Source organism: Pipistrellus hanaki, assembly GCF_964339955.1.
Source record: "Pipistrellus hanaki genome assembly, chromosome: 1".
Lineage (NCBI taxonomy): Eukaryota > Metazoa > Chordata > Mammalia > Chiroptera > Vespertilionidae > Pipistrellus > Pipistrellus hanaki.
Genome location: NC_140503.1, coordinates 38,349,874 through 38,375,339, shown reverse-complemented (window position 1 = coordinate 38,375,339; position 25,466 = coordinate 38,349,874). Strand labels below are relative to the sequence as shown.

Here is a 25,466-nt window from a genome sequence, read left to right as displayed (position 1 = left end):
AGAGACAAAGAAACTGAGGCTTAGCCAGTGACCTGCTGCTAATGATTCACATCTAAGTGCCTGACTCCAAAGCATTCAACCCCAGCCTGTGATGAGAGTGGCAGTCCAGTTTAGGGTGCTGAGGCAGATGCCCTCTGGCTCTCTCAGCTTTCCCTGCTGCTTATGGAAAGGTCTGCTGGAGACCACCAGGGAGACCAAAGGGCTGGCTGCACTGCCTGGGCCTCTGTCTCCAAGTGGCCTGTCATACCTCCCTTTGAGGTCTGGTAGCCGACATTTATGACGTTTATCTCTGTTTACAAACAAGGGCCGTGCAGCCTGTTCTTTTCTTGCTACTTGGGGCTGACTTTAAAAGAGCGAATGTTCTCTTTCCACCGTGCTGGTGTTTTAGAGAGAAGAGTCAGGGAGCATCCATACCTGTTCTTTGCCTGCTAGATCTTTCAGCTAATCTATGCCCCAGCTGACCAGGAACCGGAGTTCTCCTTTCAGAATGGTTTCTATTCCATCCATCACCACTCCTTGCACCTGTTTGAAACTACTCTGAGAGAGAGTTTAGAAAGCCTCCAGGCTGTTTACCCTTGGGCTCCACAATTTACAAGTCGTGCCACAGCTCATTTCTCAGGTCTTGAACCATCAGCAAACTCTTCTGTAATGTGCTTTGTCTCACAAGACCAGGAAAGGGCTCACATCAGCCCCCTCTCCCTCCACCAAGACCCCTGGAAGGTCCTGTGTTAACTTGAGCAGCACATCAAAACCCCATCCCCATAGACTTCTTAGAAGCTATTTCTATTGTGTGACTTGGCAACAAAAAGACAAAAACAGAACAGATGAGTGAAGTACCACCTTCTTTGAAGTTTGGCTTCCATTTGCTTATTCTCAGTTTGGAACGAGTTCCCTTGTGTTGCACTTTATTTGACGGGAATGAAAGAGTCGGAGGTTTGAGGCTGCTAAAGGAAGGGAACTAGCATTAATTGAGCGCCTACAATGTGCTGGGTATTCTGCTAGCCTCTTCACATAGATGCTATCTTTAATCCTGACAGAACCTAGGAAGGTAGAAAAGGCCACGTACAGTTGAAGACGCAGAGGTAAAACTAGAGTGTGGTGAGGGGAAATACAAACAGGGGACAGAATTCAGAGCGTAGGTTGCTTCCCTTATCCCATGCTGCCCGCACTGTCACCTTAGTTATGAGACTCTTCCCAGTTGACAGAGTGTCCTCAGATGGTTCATCTCATTTACTCTTCATAATCCTGGGATTAGGTGCGTGACACCTATTTGGTAGACAAAAGACTCGCAGGGTGTTGCTTGGATTAATGAAATCATATCTTAGTAAGGCTTGCTAACTTCCTACTCATCTCCAAGACAGTTAACTTCCTGGAGAAGTGATGTTCATGTGAAAAAAAAGTTAACCCCCAAAATCCTAATGCCTAACAGAGAGTAATTCATTTCTATCTCTTTTGATTTTCCAAACCTTGATGTTTATTTACATACAAATGCCCTACTTTATGCTTCCCATATGATTTTATTTTATAGAAACAGATCTGTATCAATGAAATGACATACTTGTCAATTATACTGATACAGTTTTCAGTCCTGTTATTTGGGAGAATTCCTTATTATTGAGCATTTGAGATTGTTCAAAGAATACGACTTCATTTTTTTTTTTTCTTTTTGGTTTTTCTTTTTGAGGGAATGGTCTCTGAAGAGGAATGAGTCGAATAGTATGACAAATTTTATAGCCCTTATAATGAATTTTCAGATTGTTTTCCTCAGAAACCTCACATTGTCCCCAGCAACAAACACAAGGGCTTGTTTCCCTATAATTCCAGGTTGCCCTGTTCTTTACTGAGCTGAATTCATTAATAGTTCTCCTCTCCAAAAGTTTTGGGGTTACTCATCTTAGTGTGTCCCCTCCCATATCCTATCAGTGTTGGTCTATATCCAGCAGGATACAGGAGAAGTGATGGTATGTTGCTTCTGATATTAGATTATAAAAGATGTCGTGGTTTCCTTTTTGTTCACTTTCTCTCCTGGATCGCTCATTCTGGATGAAACCTGCTGCCGTGTTGGGAGTGACACTCTGGAGAGGATGTGGTGGGAACAGCTTTTCAACTACATAGAATCCCAAGTCATACCTTCTGCCAGGAAACCTGTCCAATCTGCTCAATTCTTGTTCCCTATTAGACCTTGGATAGATACCAGTTATCTCCAGAACAAACCACTCAAAAAATAGTGGCTGAAAACAACCATGATTTATTTACCACAGTTCTTTGAGCTGAGTAGTTTTTATGCTAGTTTTTCCTGGGCCTACTCATGTGACTGCAGCCAGCTGCAGATTTCGGAGGGCGACTCTCTCATGTGGGACCTCAGATAGGAATAGATGGAACAACTGGGATGGCTGCGACTCCATATGGCCATTCTATTCTGCCATTCTATTGGACAAAGCAAGTAAAAAGGGAAACTCAGATTCAATGAGTGGGATAAATAAACTCTACCTCCTGGTGAGAGGATTTGTAAATAGTGTGAGATCATTTTTAAACTGTCAGGTCTACTTTCTGGTCACAATTATTTAAATTCCTCTCCTATATAAAAACATTCTTCCCTCTGCCGAAGCCGGTTTGGCTCAGTGGTAGAGCATCGGTCTGCGACTGAAAGGTCCCAGGTTCGATTCCGGTCAAGGGCATGTACCTTGGTTGCGGGCACATCCCCTGTAGGGGGTGTGCAAGAGGCAGCTGGTCGATGTTTCTCTCTCATCGATGTTTCTAGCTCTCTATCTCTCTCTCCCTTTCTCTCTGTAAAAAATCAATAAAAAATATATTTAAAAAAAAAACAAAAACATTCTTCCCTCTGAAGACCCTAAAGTCTCATCCGATGACCACATCAGGCTGGAAGTCCTTGATCTTGTGATCTGCACCTGGTTCAGACATAAGTTGGTTTCTAGTGTATAGCTCCACTTCAACCAGAGCTCTGGTTTGCCTTGCAACATGGAAAGTCCTGGGTTCTGTTTATTTCCTTTAAATTCTGCTTGTAAACTAAATCATATACCCAACATACAATGTCAAAACAGAGACATGGTGACCCCGATAGTTATCATTATTCCAAAATGGAGTAAGAGGAGGTAATAGCAGTAATTGGTCCATAGCAATTCTGAAATCTATCTGGGCACATATTATCTGGTTCTTCGACTCAAGCAAGCAGGATTCCTTTATCAGGGTCTGCTTCTGCTCTTGGCTCAACCCTCTTGGTTTTTGGTTCCATCTTCTGAGATGTAGTTTTGTTTTGTTTTTTTAATAAATGGCCTATGTCTGTAGCTAAGTAGATTTCTCAGATTGCATCCTCACTGCAGAAAATCGGGGGCCTAGAGGTCTTCTGTCATTTAAAACTGTTACTTTAATCCAGGGGTCCTCAAACTTTTTAAAGTGGGGCCCAGATCACGGTCCCTCAAAGAGCTGGAGGGCCGGACTATATGAACTACTAATTCCTACTGTAACACCTCGGCTGCACTCACTGCCCAAAAAACCTGGCGGGCCAGATCAGACTCCTCTGCTGGCCGCATGTGGCCTGCGGGCCGTAGTTTGAAGACCCCTGCTTTAATCTGATAAAACTCCTTTAAAAACTATATGGGTTTTCTGTAAATCTCATAATTCTTCACTCCGTTAGACAAAATCCACAGCTACAATTCTTTTTTGGAACAGGCCTCTCTCTAAACTAGTGCTGTCCAATAGAAATACAATACAAGCCACACATGTGAACTGTATATGTTTATTTTTTAATTCTCAGAGCCACAGCTTAAATAATAGTAAAAAGAAACAGAAGAAAATTTAGTAATGTATTTTGTTCAATTCCATATATCCAAATATTATAATTTCAACATGTAATCAATATGAAAATGAATAGTAAAGTATTTTACATTTTTTTCCTACTAGGTTTTTGTAACCTGGTGTACATCTCAGTTCAGACTAGCCACTTTTCAAATGCCCAATAAACTACATGTGGCTAGTGACTACCATAAGGACAGCCCAGCTGGGTTACTCAGAACTATTTTGGGATTAGGTTTCTATGAATCTCAGAAGCCCTTTTGTTCAGTTGAAAGGGTCTACTCAGCACTTCTTCAAGTCTTTTAGAGGACTTAAAGCATCTTACACCACAGATTAATCTGTACCCTGAGACCATTTCTTACCTTAAGAATCCTTTGCCAGCTGGAGAGAATGGACACAAGGAACAGTTTTACTTGACACCCCAGCAAATCCTGAGCCCTTCTTATTTCCCTGAAATTTTACTTGCAAACTCAGAAGTTGCTGCTTTAACTCATCTCTCTCTTCTTGTACCTTATTACATAAAGCTAAAAAAAAAAAAAAAAAAAAAAAATCCATTGGTGATTTTAGCTCTCTGCCCAGAAATCTTCTGTAGTAAGACCCAAAAATGGATTAGATATGTTTTGTACCTGACAAGTTACTACAGATGACAGTTTTGCTGATTGCCTTCAGTAATACAAGTTGCACTTTTTCCAGCCTCCAAGAACAATTTCCTCACTGCCCTTCCATCTTCTGCTCACCATCTGGTCCCAAAGGCCATTATGCCACATGTTATAAGTGTTCGTTATGGCAGCACCCTCTCACCAGTTTCTCATTTAGTTACTCCTTGTAGACCAACACACACCCCTAATCCTTGTGACATAAAACAACAATGTATTATTTCTCATGATTCTGTTACTTGACAGGCTAGTTTATGGTATTGCCTAGGCTATTTCATGCAGCTTCCTTCAGCTTGAAGATCAGTTGAGGGGCTGGGCTCAGCTGGGAGAGCTGAGTCTCTCTCTCTTTCTAAGTGCTCTTTCATCCTTAAGGAGGCTAGACTTTCTCATATGGTGGTGGTAGCAATCTAAGGGTACAAGCCTTAATGTGTAGGCATTTATGAAGCCTCTAGTAATCTCACATTTACTGATCACATTGGTCAAAGTAAGCACACAGCCAAGCCCAGAGTCAATATGGGAGGAAACCAAGTGAGGGCATGGGCTCTAGGAGGTATGACTGGTTGGGGATAGCTGGTGTAAATCTGTCATAATAACCTATGTATCTTATGGGTTACATGAGATGATTTATACAGAAAGCACTTTTTAGAGATAGTGCTCCAAATCTGCTCCAAGTCCCACCGGCAGTTATTGGAATTGAGTTCTAAAGTTTATTTCACTTTACGTTTGGAAAGAGCTATCCATGTGTCTGCTAGTCCTGGTCTAAGGAGGAACAGAGTTAAGCAAATAGAACAAGTGTCAGAAATTGTGTAAAAAGCTCCAGCTATGTTATCTCATTTAATCCTAAAAGCAGTCCATTTTACATATGAGCAAATGAGGGAAACTAGTTAATGGCCCAAGATTGCACAGCAAAGAAGAGGTGGGGCAGGGCTTGAGCCCAGACAGTGCTCATAATCGCTCATAAACAGCTTTCTACACCTGGGAAAGCAGGAGGGGCTATGAAAGCAGAAACAGAACACAGGCCCGGAGCGCCGAGGAGGCGGGGCCGCACCCCAGAGTCTGTGTCTGCTCTTTCCAGGTGCTTGGTCCTGGCGTTTGCTGTATAAACTGTTCTTCCAGGACCCTTTTTTTCTGGTGACCAGCTTTCCCAATCAGGGCAGATGTGTAGGGGAGTGTTTAATTTCTCGTTGATCTCACGATTCTCATATGTGAACCGAGCTTGTCAAATTGAACATATTCTGGTGTGTTGTGGAAATCCGGGCTTGGTGGCCCCGAATGCTGGCCAGAGAGCATGCTGTGCCTCAGAGGACCTCGGTAGGGCCCTGCCAGGCTGCTGGCAGACACACAGGTCCCAACAGAAAACAGTCACTCTGTTCTGCTGCGCTGCATCCAGGTGTAGGCAAACGCATTAGTGAACAGAGCCAAGCATCAACAGGACAACGATTGAAATTTCTTTTGAGAGCCAAATGTTTTAAACTTAAACTTCTTCTAACGCCACTTCTTCAAAACAGCCTCGCCCAGGCCGTGGTATTTTGTGGAAGAGCCACACTCAAGGGGCCAGAGAGCTGCATGTAGCTTGCGAGCCGCAGTTTGCCAACCATGGGTTTAGGATCTGTGACGTGGCCAACTTTGCAGGGTGAGGAGAAGCAGCAGCTCACATTCACAACCAGGTCTTCTCAGACCTGCCAAGAGGTGGCCAGAGTTGCACTCTAAGGGATTCTGGCAGTTACACACTTTGGGAAGAGGTGGGGACATGTGAAACACATGTAGGTGTGTTAGTATAAGGGAATGTGCATGCAAAGAGAAAAGTTTTGAATGGAGCAAGATCGATGCTACTCAGTTGGTTTCAGATTAATTTTTGCTTGGATAACACAGAAAGGCCTGGGTCATTCGTGTGTCTTCAATGAACAGAGGCAGGTTTATGAGGTTAAAGGAACGTGGAGCCCATGGAAGGAGCTGCCTGGGCACCGATGGGTGTGAGTCCCATGCCTTCACTGAATTGGAAGCCCGCTCAGCGCGCGGTGAAGTGGACTGTTTCCAGGTTAATTTCTATTGCGGGTGTCAACAGTTTCAGGCTGTTAGCCTGAATTAGGAAGCCATTTTGATCTTGGATGTTGCAGGGGGTTTTTTTGACACAAATTCTGTGGGAAACTTGCCAGTTTATCAGTGTGGTTTGTTATTAAGGAAGCTGGTGCTCCAGAGAGCTTCCTTTTCCCTCCCTCATAGTATAAATCATTTCCTCTGCCCAGAAACTAACCATTTGGGCTTAGGTTCACGCTCTGTCCCGAGTGAGAAATTGGAAACAGAAATTCAGAATCTCCCTAGGCCTCGCTCCTCATCTGGGTATTTACATCGTTTTCAATAAACAGCCTTTTGGACATTTCCAGCAGGAAACCTTCCGGAGCCTTAGCGCTGGTGTATCTGGTGAAATTTCAGCACTTGCCCTTGACAGGAGCCCTTCATTCCCACAGCCCGGGTTGTTGGTTCTGTGATGGAGCGGTCAGATTAGGGAATGTTTCCTGTGCTGTCTTTCTACACCTCGGGTTCTTAGTGTACTTCAGAAGCCTTTCATGTTTTGACTTATAGATAATGATATCCATATTTGTAAAGGGGGAAGTCATGTGGCCTGAGAAAGGGATACGTATCGTGGCACAAAATACTGTTTTTAACTCGGTGGTCTCCTCTGCAGTCACGTTTTTTATTGCTGAAATAGGAGACGTGCTGTGTGTTCATTCCCTGGCTTTGGTGAGCGGGGTGCCTCCGTCGCAGACTCATTCCTGATGTGCCACGACATGGAATGTGGCTGTTTTGAAGCAGCGTGTGGGTGAGGGTTCCTGTCTAGTTCTGTGGGCCCGGCCAGGCTGTGTAACCAGAGAGCAGTATGCGTCTCTGATTTGGCGTACCAGGGAAGTAGGCAGGATTGGTAGCAAAAAAAAAAGGGGGGGGAGGGGCAGTTTCTAGTCAGTCAGAGTAAGGTTTTCCTAAGGGTGAATGTCAGCTGCTGAAAAATGCAGCTGAGAAATGACCCTCACTCACATTTCTGTCTCAGGGTGACTCTGTAAAGTACTTTTTGTTTCTCTGGATAAAGATTTATTAGGATGCTGAAGAAGACAGAGCAGGCTGAAATGACCCAGATTTGTTTTAGAATGTTTCTACATGAATTTAAACAGCAGCTGCAGTTTTCATTGAGCTGTTCAAATGAAAGCCCAGAAGCCAACGCACCAATGGCGGGTGCCACACCCCTTGTTCCTCTTCAGGTCTCGGGGTCAAACCCACCCCCTGGGAGCAGGTCCCGGGTTGTGGATCTCTGTCTCAGGCAAACTGGAGTGACGGGTGGTTCCTTCAGTGGCCTTTGCATTTCAGATCTCTAGCAGAGACGGAGAGTCACTTACGCAAAGGCAGGGTTGGGTGGTGCTTTATTTCAATGTCTTTAAGATTGTGGTCAGCAAACTGCGGCTCGCGAGCCACATGCGGCTCTTTGGCCCCTTGAGTGTGGCTCTTCCACAAAATACCAGAACCTGGGTGAGTCTATTTTGAAGAAGTAGCATTAGAAGAAGTTTAAGTTTAAAAAATGTGGCTCTCAAAAGAAATTTCAGTCGTTGTACTGTTGATATTTGGCTCTGTTGACTAATGAGTTTGCCGACCACTGTCTTAAGAGAACTCAATAAGGCTTGTTGTCTGTAATTTGCCAGACCATTAAAGAGTTATTTATTTTGTTAAAAATACACTTATTTATTTTTGTTTGTACCATAAGATAGCTTATTTCTCCAGTTTTTATATGAACTGGCTATATTAACTTTCATCCTTTCTCAGAACAAATGGGGCACCTTTGAGAAAAGGGAAGGGGCTGACAGGTCAAGACAAGGACAAAGGGGTTGTCTAGAACACAGGACGGCAGGCCTGGCTAGAGGAAGGCTCCTGGCAATCAGTGCATGGATTCTGAGTGCCAGTGATCCCCACATCTATACCCACAGCCTCTCTCCAGAGTCCCCAACTTGTATTCACAATCTCCCTTCAGATAGTTCCCTCCAAAGTCCAGTAGTCACTTTAGATGTAACATGTTCAAAACATCTTTTCTTCTTTTCTGTCCAAACTCACTGCACCAGTTCTTCCCTCTCCCCCGTCCAGTCACTGGTCCTGACAATTTCAGCTCACCCATTTCTCTGCTCTACATCTCTACTGCTCCTGGCTTCTCTCCGCCTCTCAGCTCTCAGCTTCTTCACACAGGCTATTGCTACGGTCTTTTTATTGGTCTTTCTGTCTCCATCTCTCACTCCTTACTTTGTTTCTTCCTTCTCATCACCGCCAAAATTAACTATCTACACACGAATTGATCATTATTCACCACTAAAAACTCTTCCTTGGGCTGTCTGCCATTGCTGCTGGTCACCCTGAAACAGGCCTTAGTGACTTTTCTTCTGCTCTTTCCTCTGCATTAAGTGGCTTTTTCTATCCACCCTGTTCTCACCATTGCATCAGACCTAGTGTAAATATCATCTCCTCTGTTAAGCTCTCTCCAGCTCCCCAAGGCCGCCGGCATCTTTTGTTCAGAGCTGCTCCATTAGCCTGGGTGTTCAGCACACAGGAAGTGCCCACACACAGGAAGTGCTCCATTAGTGTTCATTGTTGAATGAGGGGGATGCAAGTGGATAAAGAGCTCCAAGAGATTTCAGGGGATGTGGGAGAGAGAAGAGAAAGTACTGAACTCCAAATTTAAACAGCAAATGAGCTATGTCACTCATAACCATCAGATTGGAAGAGATGAAAAGACCCACAGTGCCCAGTGCTGAGAGTCAGGGGGGAAGATGGGCAGTTTTATTTAATGCTGCAAAAATGGGATATTGGTAGGGACTTAATGGAGGGGTATTTTATAGGATGCATCAAAGCCTGTACAATGATGGGATTTTACATGTGTATGTATTAAATATGGTAATTTTCTCTGGGGAATAAAAAGAAAGATGATGGGTTTTGACCCAGAAATTCCAGTTTGAAGGATTCATCTAAAGAGAATGATCTCACATGATTCAGTGATGTTGATATAATGATCCTTGTTTCTATAAACAGTAACCTAGTGACATTGGAAATATCTAACGCAATTGATTAAGTAAACCACAGCCCATCTTTATCCCAGATTATTAACCAGTTAACTACCATGCATCCAAAATGGAAACCATCCCCACACACCACGATATTTTGAATTTCACTTAAAAAATCAATTTGCAATGAATACTATAAAAATAAATAAATTACTCACAATTTGGGTGTTCTTGAATATTTCCAGCTGAAAATTCTCGTGAAAAATTATTTTAAAGTTGGTCAGGGCTGCCACTTAGGAATTTTTTTTTATATGGACACGGATAGTATGTGGGGAAGTTCTGCTGCTTGTGTCTACAGATGCTTATGGCATATAACGGGTTAAATAACCATTAAAAATTATAATCTGTCTCCAAGGGATTTTGCAAGTTAAGTGTTTTTATTTCCTATTTTGTTTTATTTCTTATTTTGTGTACACGTAATTGTCCTGTCTTTGGGGCCCATAGAAGAGGAAAATAGTTTTATTACTAAAAAAATGTGATATTCTGGATCTATACTTACAAAGATGGAACAATAATATCTGGGATCTATTATAGAGTGAAAAAGTACGCTATAAAAATATATGCATACTGTAATCTCACTTCAAAGTGTTAGCCTGGAAACAATCATGAGGAATGTGCACTGCGCTTATTCCCTGTGGGTAGTATTCTTTACATTTCTCTGTGTTTTCTGAATTTTTGAACCTATCAGGGATTAGTTGTGTAATCACACACAGGCTATTTCGTTAGGGGAAAGAGCAGAGGAAGCAGCAAGCAGTGGGCCAGTCAGCTCACCCTGACCACCAGGTCCCAGCTTCCTAGTCACCTCAGGGCAGACTGGCCAGTGGACAGCGCAGGCAACAGAGAGGCAATGTGTCCCATTACCTTTTCTGTGAATATCCAAGCCAGCCAAGAACCCACTTGAGGATAACTGGAAGATACTGGGGGCTACATCGGCTAGTGGCCCTGAATACTTCATAGCTATAGACCTTTTCAAAGTTCTACTGTAGGGAAAATCATTTTTAAAAGTGTCCTTATCAGGAATCCCAGTCTGACTGCGCTCAATCCTAGCGGGGAAGTTGGCAGGAGCTCGGACAGCCTTGGCCCCCTTCCCCTCCTTTCCCCGCCCGCACATTGTAGGTCACAGAGAGCCTGCTGATTGCCAGCTCAATTAGCCGTACTCCAGAGCGAGTGTTTGCTGAAAACACTGCCCAGGGAAGCCGAGAGGGGTAAGCTGGGCATGTCTGTGGTGACAGAGCAGGGTCCAGGGAGTAGAGAAGCAACAGTTGCTTCTAGGTCATTCCCTAAACCCACAGGATGGCATGGCCAGTCCCCTGGGCTGGGCAGGAAATCAGGAGAAAAGAATCACTTGGTGCTGGAGAACAGGAGGCTTACTCTGCCCCCCAAGCAGCTTTGTGCAGCAGGAACCAGCCTGGGCCCTTGGCCAGCCCATGAAGATCCCTTATCCTTCCTACTCCTTCCCTGCATTGTGACCACTCAGACTCTTCCTTCTCTGACCCTGGAGCCAGCTTCTCCCTCTCCAGCCCCTCAGCCCTTCCTGTGTCTGTTTCAGAGGCCAGAGGCCTGGGCAGCGAGGCAGACAGGAGAGCACCCAGGCCTGCTCTGTGCTCACAGATGCATCTCCTGCTATCCAGTGACTCAAGTCAGCCCTTCCTGGTGCTCCCCATGGAGTGCTTACTCCCTCCTGCCTCCGGAGTGCTCCCTGCCCATGGCTGCCCAAACTCATCAACCTGGAGGCCCCAGAGGCCGGCACTGCCGGCAGATTAGCCAGAGTCTGTTCCCAGAGCAAATTGTCTGGGAGCGCTGCCAGCTCTGCAGAAAGCCTCCTTCTACCCTCTGTCCTGTCTGCGAATCATGTTATTCACATAGGGGAGCGCTGGGGTTTCCTTCCTTCCCCACAGGTCCCAAGCCCCTGCTTGTCCGGGAGCCAGGAGGAGACAAGAGCAAAGAAGCGAACAGGTGCTGAACAAGTGTCCAAAATATGAAGGAAAAAGTAGAATGATTATAGGGAACTCATACAACTTAAAAGGAAGACAAACAACCCAATCAAAAAGTGGGCAAAGGATCTAAATAGACTCTTTTCGAAAAAGGACATACAAAAGGCCAAGAGATATATAAAAACGTGCTCAAAGTCACTAATCATCTGAGAAATGCAAATCAAAACAACAATATGGTGCCATCTCACACCTGTCAGAATGGCTATCATCAACAAATCAACAAATGAAAAGGATGCAAAGAAAACGGAACCCTAATGCACTGCTAGTGGGAATGCAGACTGGTCCAGCCTCTGTGGAAAATAGTCTGGAGTTTGCTCAAAAAATTAAAAATGGAATGCCTATTTGACCCAGTGATCCCACTTCTAGGACAATATCCCAAGAAACCAATCAGAAAGGAGATATGCAATCCTATGTTCATAGCACCACAACTTGTAATAGCTAACATTTGGAAATAACCTAAGTGCCCATCGGCAGATGAGTGGATTTACAAACTGTGGTACATCTGCACAATTGAATACTACACTGCTGTAAAGGAAAAAAAAAAAAAAAAAAGGAAAAAGAAAAAGGAAAAAAGAAGGAACTCTTACCATTTGCACAGCATGGATGGACCTGGAGAGCATTATGCTGAGCAAAATAAGCCAGTTGGAGAAAGATAAATATCACACCATATTTACTCATTTGTGGAATATACTGAACATAAACCAATGAACAAAAATAGATCCAGAGACATAGAAGCATTGAACAAACTGTCCAACCTCAGAGGGAAGGCAAAGGAGGTGGCAAGGGGGAGGAGAGGGAAGGGAGAGCAACCAAAGGACTTGTATGCATGCATATAAGCATAACCCATGGACACAGACAGTAGGGGGGGTTAGGGGATGTGCTAGGGAGTGGAAACGGCCAGGGAGAAGCCAATGGGGAAAAAAGGAGACATATGTCATACTTTAAACAATAAAGAATTTTTAAAAAATAAATAATAAATGTAAAAAAATAAAGAGCTGTGTCCAGGAAACTCAAAAAAAAAAAAAAAGGAAAAGGAAAAGGAAAATGAACGTTCTAAAGATGGTTAAAGTTTTTGAAAGACAAAGGTATTTTACTGAACATGATGTTTTTCGGCGCAGGAGAAAGAAGCAGCCTGGCCTTGGCCGGAAGTTTTATTGCGGCCCATTATAAGCACTCTCCCCCTTCACAAAACAAATAGTAGTATGAATTATGTCTTAAAAGCAAACTATAATTAACATCTCTGGCCTACAAGGTTGACTTCCCTGTGATGTTTCCAAGCCGGTTTGATTTCCTCTGCCTCGACTTGTCCTTTCACTTTGGGCCTCTCTCTCTCCTCCCATTCCCTTTCTTCTCCCCTTGGCCTTTTCTTCTTTCTTTTCTTCCCAGTGTTCCCTGTTTCAAAAGTGAATCGAGGCCAACAGTTCAAATATGACAATGAAAGAATGAGGCTCTTAGGTTTAAAAACAACATACTAAAAAAGTCAAGCTTAGGTGAGGGACATCCTTCAAGCACTGTCCCCTCTTAATTATGTTCCTTTTCATCAGATTTGGCTATAAACGACAAATTCTAAACTAAAAAAATAAATCACTCTAGAAGGACCAAGATTTGTCACCAATAACATCACACACCTGTGTGCAGAATTTAAATAAGCCCTGAGGACAATCCCAGTGGATGGTCCAAGGTCATTTTGTGGAAGCAGAGCCGTGTGGAGTCAGGCTGGCCCGCAGAGTAGCCGAGTTGGGAGAGAGGGCTTCCGTTGGGTACATCAGCCCAGAAGAGCGGGATGGCCTTTATTTTGCATCAGCCTTGTTGCTGTACAGGGAGGCTGTAGTGACATGTGTTGGGCGTTAGCATTTACTGAGTGTGCTGTGCTGGGCTCTGTGCTGAGCCTTTGATGTGAGCACCTCATTTAATTTCCCAACACCCCATGAGAAAGCTGACATCGTAAATCCTGACCAAGGTCACAGAGCTAAGGAGCAGGTAACTGACCAAGGTCACAGAGCTGAGGAGTCACAGACCCAGGATTTGGACCCATTTTACTGACTCCAGGACCCATTTACCAACTGAGGCAGTTCACTTGTTTTCTCTGTGCTCCTAACACATCGGTTGTTGACATCATCAAACAAGGCCCTGCATGAAAGCACATAAACTGCTCAGCACTAAACAAAGGAGTGTGCATGCCTCTCTCTGTGTGGCTGTTTTCCCTTAACTTTCCATATATATATATATATATATATATATATATATATATATATATATATATATTCCCACCCCAGAACTTGTTTCTCTACTTTTTCCTAGAATATTCATGATTTCTAAGAGAAATCCAAGAATGTTTCAATAAAACAGATTTTTGCTGCAGCCAGTGGCTTCCTTTGTAGCTGCTTCTCACTCGCCTCATGAAAGAGGCTCGGTAGAAATAGTTATCATTGGCATACCATAAGCAGCGTGCATCATTTTCTTGGTAAACCTTATAAGAAATCTTAACAAACATAATATACCATGTGGTCACCGGTTCCCTCAAATGCACCTGGTAATTAGCCTCATCCAGGACTAGAGATCTATCTTCAGGGAGCACAATTCCATGGCTGATACCTGAGGATCCATCTTGGCTGCCTTCTCTATTTACCTATGTGTCCATGCCCTGCTCTCCTCTCCCTCTTCCCCTCTCTGCCCTGGGCCCTCCGAGGTCATGACTGTATCTTTTCTTCCTTCTAGTCTCCCCCATGGCCCACAACCCAGAGTGAACCTGGAGGGTTAAGAGCAAAGACTGTTAACTTAGCTGTTTTATTTACCGACAACTCTGTCTCTAGTAACTCTTAGTAGCCCCACTATTTTCCAACCTCCTCTCAGGTGCCTATTTCCAGGTAAATGCATTAAATGAGAATTGATGTTCCGCAAACAGAAGGGTGGCAGAGTCAGATTTTAGAATCACTAACAATATTTGGTCTTAACTATAGTTTTTCATTTATAAGCTGGTGGTAGTTTTATTACCAGCTTTAAAAAAAAAAAAAAAAAAAAAAAAGGCTTGTGACTGACTCAGATAAGTATCATCCAAGCCAGTGGCCTTGAACTAATATAAAGAGGAAGGATATTCTGATAATATGAATAACAGCCTTGATCATGAAAAGTCTTCAGGGTTGGGTGATATATTAGGATAATCCATTTCAAATTGTGAGGGTATGCTGTCATTACAGGAAACTGGAACACATTTTATAGGTTTTAGAACACACTATTTGACAAGCTATCAATGCTTACAATAGACTAATGTAAGAGATTAGGGAATCCATTATGACACTATTTCATTATATTTTATTACTAAAGGCCCGGTGCATGATATTCATACACTGGGGAGGGCTCCCTCAGCCTGGCCTGCTCCCTCTTGAAGTCTGGGAGCTCCTCCAGGGATGTCCACCTGCTGACTTAGGCCTGGGCCATGAGCCAGGCTTCTGGCTGAGCAGTGCTCCCCCTGTGGTAGCACTCTTGACCTTCAGCCAAGTAAATTGTGATTTGAGCATCTGCCCCCTGGTGATCAGTGCACATCATAGCGAGTGGTTGTTCTGCTGTTCAGTCAATTTGCACATTAGGGTTTTATTATATAGGATTATTATTGTCATTATTATTTTCCTATTCCCCCTTTAAATCTTGGCTGCCACAATCAAACAGAAAGTGTGAATGACCCTTTTTTCTTGTATCTGCACTGGGACCTAAGCACCAGACATTAACTGCTTCAGGTATGACACTGTTCTATAGATGGAAAGACTGTAAAAGAGAAGTTACTTGAGAAGAAAAAGGCTGGTTCAAAGATAGGATTAATGTAGTCCTTATAATTAAATGATAATGCAGTATTTTATTCTTCTACTCTCCTAAACATATTACTTTACAGTGTATAAATGCATAGGAATCATATGGTCTTTTCCAACACTCTACTCCTCTTCAATACAAGACTAGAAATGAAAAACATTGCCTCTGTGATAAGCTAAGCCACTGAAGTCTAGCCATGCTATCCTTCAAGTTGGCAGGAAGTTGGAGGTGGTGGATGGATAATAATTATGCATACTAAGTATTGTGACTGTTTAACTAATATTTATAAAGCGCTTGAGATTCTCAGATGAAAGAACAATTTTCATACAATCCCTCCCACGTTCCTGCTCCGAATATTTGGGCCAAAGTGAGAGGGGCTAACCTTGCGTCTGGGAAGCTCTGCCACCAGAATTATGATGAAGAGCGTAGACATTAAGCTTGTCACTCCTCATACAGAGTGATGGTTTATTTTAGGTTGCAGAAATGCTGCTGCAAATCTCTGTGTCCCCAGGAGACGATGTTGCATCATCCATCAAGCCTACCACCGGGGAATTTTCTACCTCAGCAAATCCTTGTCGTTAAAGTTGGTCCATGTAAGGAAGTCCCAACCTCCTTCTGATGGGTAAAAAGCACTGAAGTTTTCAGCATGCAGCACACATTGGTGGGTTTTAGTAACCATGGAGGAGAGAAATTGGTAGGAAAAGCAGCCTTTTTGTCCCTCATTTCTAGAACTTACCCAGCTCTGGTCACACGACCAAAATAGAAGAAAAGTGAATATTGGGTTCAAGGAGGAGGCAACTGTAGCTGGCATTGAGAGGGCTCCTCTCCCTGCTGCCATGGTGTCTCCTGGGAATGACCACAGCGATGCTAACCACTGAGAACCAGAAGGCCCTGCTCCTCTCGGCACTGGGAGCTGGCGTGTATAGGAAAAGTGGCCATTCACAGGCCTATGGGGAGGCTCTCTAACTGCACTCTCTCGAGATCAGGAATGTCCAGTCCAGTTCAGCCCTGAGAAGCACAGTGGGTAGGTGGAGGATTCTCTGTGGAGGAATTTCCCAAAGTGTCCCTACAGGACTATCTGCATCAGAATCACCCCCCCCAAAAAATGTCCTGAATTTGGAGGCCTGGGATTTTGCATTTTTACAAGCTCCCCACGTTTCCCTGAATTGGCACACTTCCCTGACCCATACTCCTTGTGGAGACCAAGTTTGATGCCAAGGACCAAAGCAGGCTGGATGTGCTGACTTCCTGAGGAGAGAGAAACCATCCCATCAGCCAATTGCCATTTCTTCTGAGAAAATGTCATGTAAATTGCTAATCATGGAATACTCATGACCTGCTGGCCACTCCTCTCAGTCCAAACCCTCAAGTCTGCTAAGTATTCAGCACCTACTAAGAACACCCTGTATCAGACCTTTCTTTGTAATGGCTGCTTTGGCTTTACGAGGTCAAGTCTGGATGTCAGAGGCTCAGGCAGAAGTTCTTACGTTCCAAGGGAACCGGTCCTCATTAATCAGTGTTCTTAGCTACTTCCTGAATTTCTATTTTGAATGAAGGAGGACTTATCTACCATTTAGAGCTTCCCTAATGACCCAGAGTCAGGTCTGGGTACCAGCCAGTTAAAGCAACGTAGTCTTTTACCTGGGCTCAGCCTGTCTGAAGCTCTATGTTACTACCCGTTGGTCCATGCCCATCCATTCTCATGTATTCGTATGGGGGCCCTGGCATCTTCCCAGCTGAGGCTGGTCTCTTCTCTGTAATCCTGTTGGGAGGCAAGAGGTATTTAAGTTTTCTCAGCTACCATGTCCGGGCGAGCTTAGGCTGATGGAGCACTAACCAACTGTGAGACCTCAGGGAAATGCTACAACCTCTTTAGCTGCAATGACTTTATTTGTGAGAAGGACAAGGCTTACCTTGCCACAACTAAGTTAGACAATGCATATTAAGTGTTTTACCTGGTACCGGGCTCATAGAAGGTGTCAATATGTGACATAATGTCACTATTATAACCTCTTGGCTTGCCTCCCCCACGTGTCTCTCTCTGCTCATATCACCCTGAAGCAGCCTATCCTGACAACAGCAGAAGGCAGTAGGGCAGAGACAGAGGCACCAAAAGTGATATCTCTCAACAATTTTTAAGATTAAAATGTTAAGAAGAAAATGGTAACAAGAAGAGAAAGGGCCGAGACTGATTTGGCTCAATGGATAGAGCGTCGGCTTGGGGACTGAAGGGTCCGGGTTCGATTCCGGTCAAGGCCATGGACCTTGATTGTGGGCATATCCCCAGTAGGGGGTGTGCAAGAGGCAGCTGATCGATGATTCTCTTTCATCGATGTTTCTAACTCTCTATCTCTCTCCCTTCCTCTCTGTACAAAATCAATAAAATATATATATATTTTTAAAAAGGAATAGAAAGGAAGCAATGTGAGACACAAGATGGGTAGAAAAGGTATAGCTTTTTCTTACATTTATTTTTTCCCCATCAACCAAGAGTAGAATTTCCACACATGTCCTGAGTCCCCAACTCTCTTAATCACAGTTGTCCCCCAAATCCCATCTGAGAAATTTCTTAAGCCTCTTTTTCTAGATTATGCTACAAAATAGAAACACACTTCACACTTCTTTCCCTCCTTCAGTGGTCCAGTCCTGAGCATGAAATAATGCCCCTTCATCCCAAATTCCAAGAAATTCTACTGCACCTCGGTTTCCATAACTCAGATCTTTTCTCTCCTTTGCTCCTGTATCTGAGTATTCATTTTCTGGACGTGCCTCAGCCTCCTTCACCCGCTCAGACCTGCTTATCTCTAAGTAGGCCCTTTGCCCGGGAGCAGGACCTCTATTCCCCGTCTCTTAATGTACCACTGCCTGGACTTCAACACCTCAGCTGCCCAAATTCCCCATGCCTGGACTCCACCCGCCTGACGAGCACCCATTTCTAGAACAACAGGTGCCCCATGTGTGGGACCCTGTAGGAGAGTGAGCTATGCTCCCTGCCTTGGTCTGGCAGAACCTCCATTGTCACCTGGGCCTACCCCTCACCAGTGCCTTGCCCCTTGGTAATACACTACTCCTTACTGCATGTAGTATATCTTCACAGAGTCAAGTTCTTGTCAGGGCACCAACGGCTTGAAATTGGCAGCCCATGGTGCAGGAAGATCTTTATCAGGAGGCAGGGCAATCGAGCTGCCACTGATGTTTTCAAGGAGACCCATCCACTGGCTACTTGAATAGCTGTGTTGAGAAAAACCATTCCAGAGGCTGAATTTTTAATATTGAATAGGATGAAGTCTCCTTATCTAGGACCTAGCCAATAGGTTTTGAATCTGAAGAAAAGCTGGCTGCTAATGCAGATAGAATATGAGAAGCTTAGAAAGGCAGAGCTTTAAGTATTAGGAGGCCGAGATGCTGCAAAGTAGTTACTATTGTCAGGTGAAGGGACGCAGCTGGGAGGGGCACCTTCTAACCCTCTGGGAGGTTACTGTTCCCCCTCACTACTCCTGAGCATGGGTAGGTTGGATGCTGTGTGTCTGCATCTGGCCCAGTACAGAGCTGCCCTGGGGAGAGGGGAGTATGGGGGAACCTGGAAGCTTTTCCTTCTGCCACATGTTTGCCACTAGTCAATCTTGTGCCTTGAATTCCATCCACTGAGGACTAAACTGAGCTATTGTGTATCCCAACACACCCTCTTAAAAGACAAAATGTGTTCCATGTGAGTTGAAGAATAAATTCTCCATGTGTAGAGACTGTTGTTTAGGTCCATCCAGGCAATTCGATATAAGACAGGTCTGTTTGCATTGGGGACCAGTAGGAGGAAGGAGTGCAGGCATGCATTGACTTAAATGTCAATTGGGGAATACAGCTCTGGGGTAGAAGACATGAGACCAGCAGGGAGCAGGAGAAGTCAGAAACCAACACCAACAAAATGGCACTTCCAGATGCCTTCTGAAAGGAACAGTGAAGGGAGTGTTTGTGTGTGTGTTTGAAAGTGGGATAAACAAGGTGAAATACTAATTTCCATTTGTTTATAGTCACAGATGAGAAAGTGCTTCCCTAAATGCAGGCACAGTAGATTGATTCTTTGTCTCAGATAAATATGAAAATCTGTGGGTTTAGAATTCCATGTTTTTATTTTTTTATAGCACTTAGAATGAAATGTTCCAAATTTAACATTTAAAAGGGAACAAAATAACCCATTATGCAAATAGTATTATGGGATGGAGAGTCCCTGGGCAAAGAAAGATAAATGTATTCTTAATTGCATTTTAATCTTCTCCACTGGAAATGATTCCTTGTTTATTTTAACCCAATGCCACTCTTTGAGTCAAGAGATGGTGATTTCCATCTAGAACTTGGTCAAGATAGCTAATCAGTTGCCTTCACTATAAATAAACTTGTAATTCTGCCTCCAAATTGCAATGTCATTTGCAATTCCCTCTGTCGTTATAGATAGATGATGTGTTATAAAATACTGAATGATGAGCTTTGTCACATTCTATAATTATTATTCTTGTTATGAAAAATGCCTAAAATTTGGAACTGGGAAATGACGGAGAAGATTAAAGAAACAATCTGTAAATGATCTACTCCTCCCTCAAATTACATTTTCCAATGGTTTATTTATAAAAGTTGACCAATTCAGTCTGACTGTTTCTATACATATAAGGCCATATCTCTCCCAGAGGAGTTTGCTGGCAGTCAGGCTAGGAGCAGTAATGAGTTTTCCAATCCAGACCAGCTGGAATCAAAGCTTCAAGTACTTTACTCTGTGCAAAGAATGCACCACTTGTCACAGATATAAAAATTCTTAATGAAGCCTTAATAAAGATAGCTATTTATATTTCACATAGTTATTGTAGAGGCCAGTAGAATGTAGAAATATAGCTGTTTGAGAGAGATTAAATTGTATTTTTCTCAGTCATAGCCCTCAACTATTATAAGAACATAGAATCTCACATTTTGTTCAGTTCCTCAGCCCTTATCCTGAACAAAGTTGACTGTTACAAAGCCTACACTTCTACTATTATCAGTGAGGCAGAGGCAAGCACACTTCATCTTTTGCAAAGCCATGGCCTGAAATGTAATCCTGCTACAAGATTAGTGGGAATCTGTTATTTCAGAGTCTCAGCCATGTCTGCAATTGAATACTGTTCTTCAAATGCAACTTGTTTCTAGAAGGTCCTGAGGGGATCGTTCACAGGTAGTGCTGCTCCTTAGAGGGTTGAGTAGGAGGGCTCAGTAGCTCTATGGTCCTTCCTCCCAAGTTCTGGTCTACAAATTGTCAAGCCCATTGTCCTTCCAAGTAATCCAAGGCAATAGACATTTTTTAATAATTGGGTCTAAGCTAAGGAGTTCCTCCTGGAGAGTAGATCATAAAACAATTAAGAGAAAAGTGTCATTTTGGCATGTTCTCACTACCAACTTATAAAACGGGGTTTGCCTAGAAAAAAGGAATTTGAGGGTTCACAGAATCCTGGCTTCCATGGGGCTCTTCCCCATGGAGTTAGACGAAGCATTGTGTCAAAGTTTTATTTGAAAATTGTTTTCTTTAGTACTGTGCCTCATACATCATAAGATTATACTGTAGTAAAAATAATTTAATCTCATTTCATAGCACAACAAATGGATTTGAAAGTCCAGGAGAAGAGAGAAAGGTAGATATGATATAGACCACCATCCATGGCACCCATCCACAAGAGGTCATCCTTTTAGGCAGCAAAAAAGAACACTAGAATGCAGCTGGTCTACTTTGCTGTTAAGTAGCTGTAAAAGCTTGGGCAAGAAATTCCCATCCACTGAGCCTCATTTCCAGCTCTGTGTAACGGAGGCAAATGTCCAGTAAGAAAAGTATAAAACTGTTTTTTTGCAAACTGCACTAAATCATATTGGTTATAGTGGTAGTCAATGTTTTTATCATTTATCTTTCCTCTGATATAATCTAAGAAGAAAGTAATTTTCTGATGGCCCTCCTCATTTCTGATGTCTGGTGCATGTTATCTCACTTTGGAAATTTTTTTTAGAAATATATATTTTATTGATTTTTTACAGAAAGGAAGGGAGAGGGATAGAGAGTTAGAAACATTGATGAGAGAGAAACATCGAACAGCTACCTCCTGCAAACCCCCTACTGGGAATTTGCCCACAACCAATGTACATGCCCTTGACCGGAATCGAACCTGGGACCTTTTAGTCGGCAGACCGACGCTATCCATTAAGCCAAACCGATTTCGGCTCACTTTGGAAAATTTTAACCCTTAGAACTCAAAATGATAGAAGCTTAATTGCAGGTATTAACTTACTTGCTGGCTGTGGTGTTGCTGGGAGATCTTACTGCTATGAGTGGCTGTGGCTATTTGGTTATAGCTCTCCTGTCATAGAAAATATTCCCATAAAGAAAAACAAACAACCACACAGAATATTCAAGCCAAGGAACTCATTCTGACACTTCATTCATACGCGCAAGCGTACAATCATTCATCCATTATCTACATTTAACAAAAACCTGTGTGCCAGTACTAAGTACACAAAAAATGAGTTCAGTGTCCTATCATCAAGATGCTCACTGTTTCACATGAAATAAACTAAAATATTTGATACATGGTTCCCTAGATATTTTTTCTTTCCTGACACCATGCTTGGAATATAGTACATCTGAACAAATATTTGCTATTTGGTGCAAATAAGAAACAACAACAACAACAAATACAGGCCACCAGTTTTTCTAGAAGAAAAAACAAACTCGCTGGGCTCCAATTTTGAGAGCCAAGGAGAGAGGCTTGAGCATTCCAAGTCACATATATCAGAGATTTCTGTTCTTTCTTAAATCTAGAGCAAGCTCAATGTTTAAATTACTTTTCCGATGCAACATGGAGGTCATGGCAAGCCTGACACTGTGATGGATAGTGTTGATAGTCATTCATTGATGACTCATGCTGTGCAGTGAGGAAGACTTTCTGTGGAGGACTATTGTAGAGAAAGGAATGAAATGAAAGTAGGCATTGCGGCAGAATCTCCCGGTAGCACAAAATTGGGGGCATGTATCACTGGTGAGTCTTGTGCTTGGTGAAGCCCTGGGACTCTGCCACAGATCCATTATTAATATTGTGAAACAGGTAATGCAATTCGCTTTGGCACAGCCTTTTAAGAAATATTCATGGAGCTCATTAGCAAAGCTATTTTGTAAACAGATGTGCCCACTCTGTCCTAAGGGATGTCAAAAACTTCTGCTCTTTGAAAGACAGCATTAAGAAAATGAAAAGGCAAAACACAGAACGGGGAAAGGAAGTATTCACAGTACATATATCTGCCAAAGGACTTGTCTCCAGATACATAAAGAAGCTTTATAACTAAATAATAAACATCCTCTTCCTCCTCCTCTTCCCTCCTCCTCCTTCTCCTCCTTTATATGTTTCTACACAGCTATTTGTACATGAATGTTCACAGCAGTTTTATTCCTAATAGTCCCAAACTAGAAACAACCAAAATGTCTATCAAGCGTTAAATGTGCCCTAGCCTGCTGGGCTCAGGGGCCCTGGGACTGAAGGACCACGGATTCAGTTCCTTCCAGTCAAGGGCAAGTACCTCGGTTGCAGGCTTGATCCCTAGCCCTGATTGGGGCACGTGCAGGAGGAAACCAATTTATGTGTCTCTCTCACATCATTGTTTCTCTCTGTGTCTCCCCCTCCCTTTCACTCACTCTAAAAAATTAATGGAAAAATATCCCCAGATGAAGATTAACGAAACAAACAAAGGAGTTCAATGGATATACAAAGTGTGATGGAATTACACTCAGATTTTTAAAGGAATGAATTATTCACATATGCAACAACATGGATAAATTTCAGAAATATTATGCTGACAAAAAAAGATAAACACAGCCCTAGCCAGTTTGGCTCAGTGGATAGAGTGTTGGCCTGTGAACTGAAGGGTCCCGGGTTTTATTCCAATCAAGGGCACATGTCTGAGTTGTAGGCTCTATCTCTAGTAGGAGGCATGCAGGAGGCAGCCAATCAAGATCAATGATTATGTCTCATCTTTGGTGTTTCTATCTCTCCCCCTTCCTCTCTGAAATAAATTTTTAAAAATATTTTTAAAAGATAGATGCAAAATAATGCTCATTTTATAATGCCAAAAAGACAAATCTAATTAATAGTGACAGAAGACAGATAGCAGTTGACTAGGGCTGGGAGTGAGAATGGTGTTACAGGGGGAACTTTTTGAGGTGATGAAATGTTCTGTGTCTTGACTATAAAGATGGTTACACAGATGCATACATTTGGCGAAACTGTACACTAATCTAGGTGCATTTTCGTTATGTGAAAACCATAGTCCCATAAGATTGATTTTAAAAATGGACATAATGAAATGACATGCATACAATTTACTAAAGTAAAACTGAGATAAAAAGTATTTACATTATGTACAACTTGTAATGAAGTATTTTTAGCATAGGGGAATGTAAAAAGCTAACGAGATTGGAGTGCATAAATTAAGATGTGTTATCTATATGTTCTTTTAACAGTCATACTGTGATATGTCTTGGAGAATATGGAACAGTGCACTGGAATCTTCAATAAACATTTACACACTTAATGTTTTTTATCTTCCAGTAGAGAACATATAGCATTAAAAACAAGGACTGGTGTCATCTTTATTTAACCCTGTAGAGAATTATTTTGTTGATAAAGATGAGGTTAAGAAACTTAAACGTGAAAACCCTAACCAAGAAGTAGGTTGTAATCTCAAGAAGAACAAGAAGGAGGAGGAGGAGGAGGAGGAGGAAATGGGAGAGGAAGAGGAATAAGAACAACAAGAGGAGGAGGAGGAAGAGACCAGCTGTGTGGCTAGTTGGTTGAGCATTGGCCCATACACCGGGTGGTCGCTGGTCAATTCCCAGTCAAGGCACATGTCAGGGTTTGCAGGCTTCATCCCTGGTGTGGGGGCCACACAGGAGGCAGCCAATCAGTGTTTCTATCTCTCTCTCTCTCCCTCTCCCTTCATCTCTCTCTGAAATCAATAAAAACATTTTTTTTAAGGAAAAGAAGGAAGAGGAGGAAGTAGGGGTGGGAGGGAACTTTGCAGGGGCCATCTGTTTTGAAATTATAACTTTTCACTCAAGAGATGCTGTGGAATGAGGGATTAGTCTCCCAGGGATGCCAAAATTCAGTGAATTGCTCTGTGCACTTTGTAGACACAAATACCAGTCTTGGCTCCATCTACTCCCTTTCTTTTCCCAGGAACACATCATGATCCAGTCTATTTCTATAGAAGGCACTGAGACTCCTCCACTCAACATGAGCTAGTCCAAAAATGGAGACCCTGGCTCACCCACCTTCCACCCCGGGTTCCTGGCATTGCAACTGGCACGTGGGAAGCATCTTGTGAAATGATCAGGTCTTATTTCAACTCTAAAATTCTGTTCCTCTACTTTCCTTTAACTCACCAAAATAAATATCATTTATTTTGTGAAGAGCAGAAGTGATATTTATGTGCCATAAATGTTTATCTTTGGACAGATTATATTTTTGGCCGCATCTGGTTTAAGCCTATTTATTTACATAGACCTTTCTCTGAGCAGTGCAAAGAACCCACTTAACACACAATTGAAACTGTGGTGTACGGAATGAACACTTTTCAATGTGGTAATCATTTTAAATGGAGCAGGATTAAAAGCCATTTGAATGACTCATCGGTGGAAATGTAAAGTGGAAAGATGGCATTCTTAATTTAGCTGTTCTTTAGGTTTGTTCTTGACGGCTTGTGTACACTTCATTCCGATTTTCCCAAGACCACCCATCAAATAAAAAAATGGATACCTATAGAAAACGTCTTATTTCTAGATTCCAGAAAATAATCTGGTCTCCACCTGAGGATTTTTAGGTTATGTCTGACCTGCAAACAGCATCGTTTTTAGTTGCATATTTTACATGCGGTTATTTTTATATGAAGACATACATCCAAAGAGCAGGGAAACGGGTGAAACAACAAAATGATGGGCAATTGAGACTCAGCCTTTCACGTTGTTCAGTTAGCTCGGTCATTTGGGTTTCTGCCCATCACACGGCTGCTCTGAAGCCCTGCAGCTCCATGATCAGGAAGAGTGACATCAG

General features: G+C 42.8%; 1 long non-coding RNA gene across 1 annotated transcript in view; it reads left to right on the top strand.

The window, feature by feature from the left end:
* The window catches only part of LOC311624854, a 59,687-nt gene extending 34,653 nt beyond the window's left edge, over positions 1-25,034 (top strand). Inside the window, exon 3 of the long non-coding RNA XR_014795394.1 lies at positions 24,594-25,034. This is a non-coding gene — a long non-coding RNA (uncharacterized lncRNA). The remainder of the gene's footprint in view (positions 1-24,593) is intronic.
* Positions 25,035-25,466: the final 432 nt, after the last annotated feature.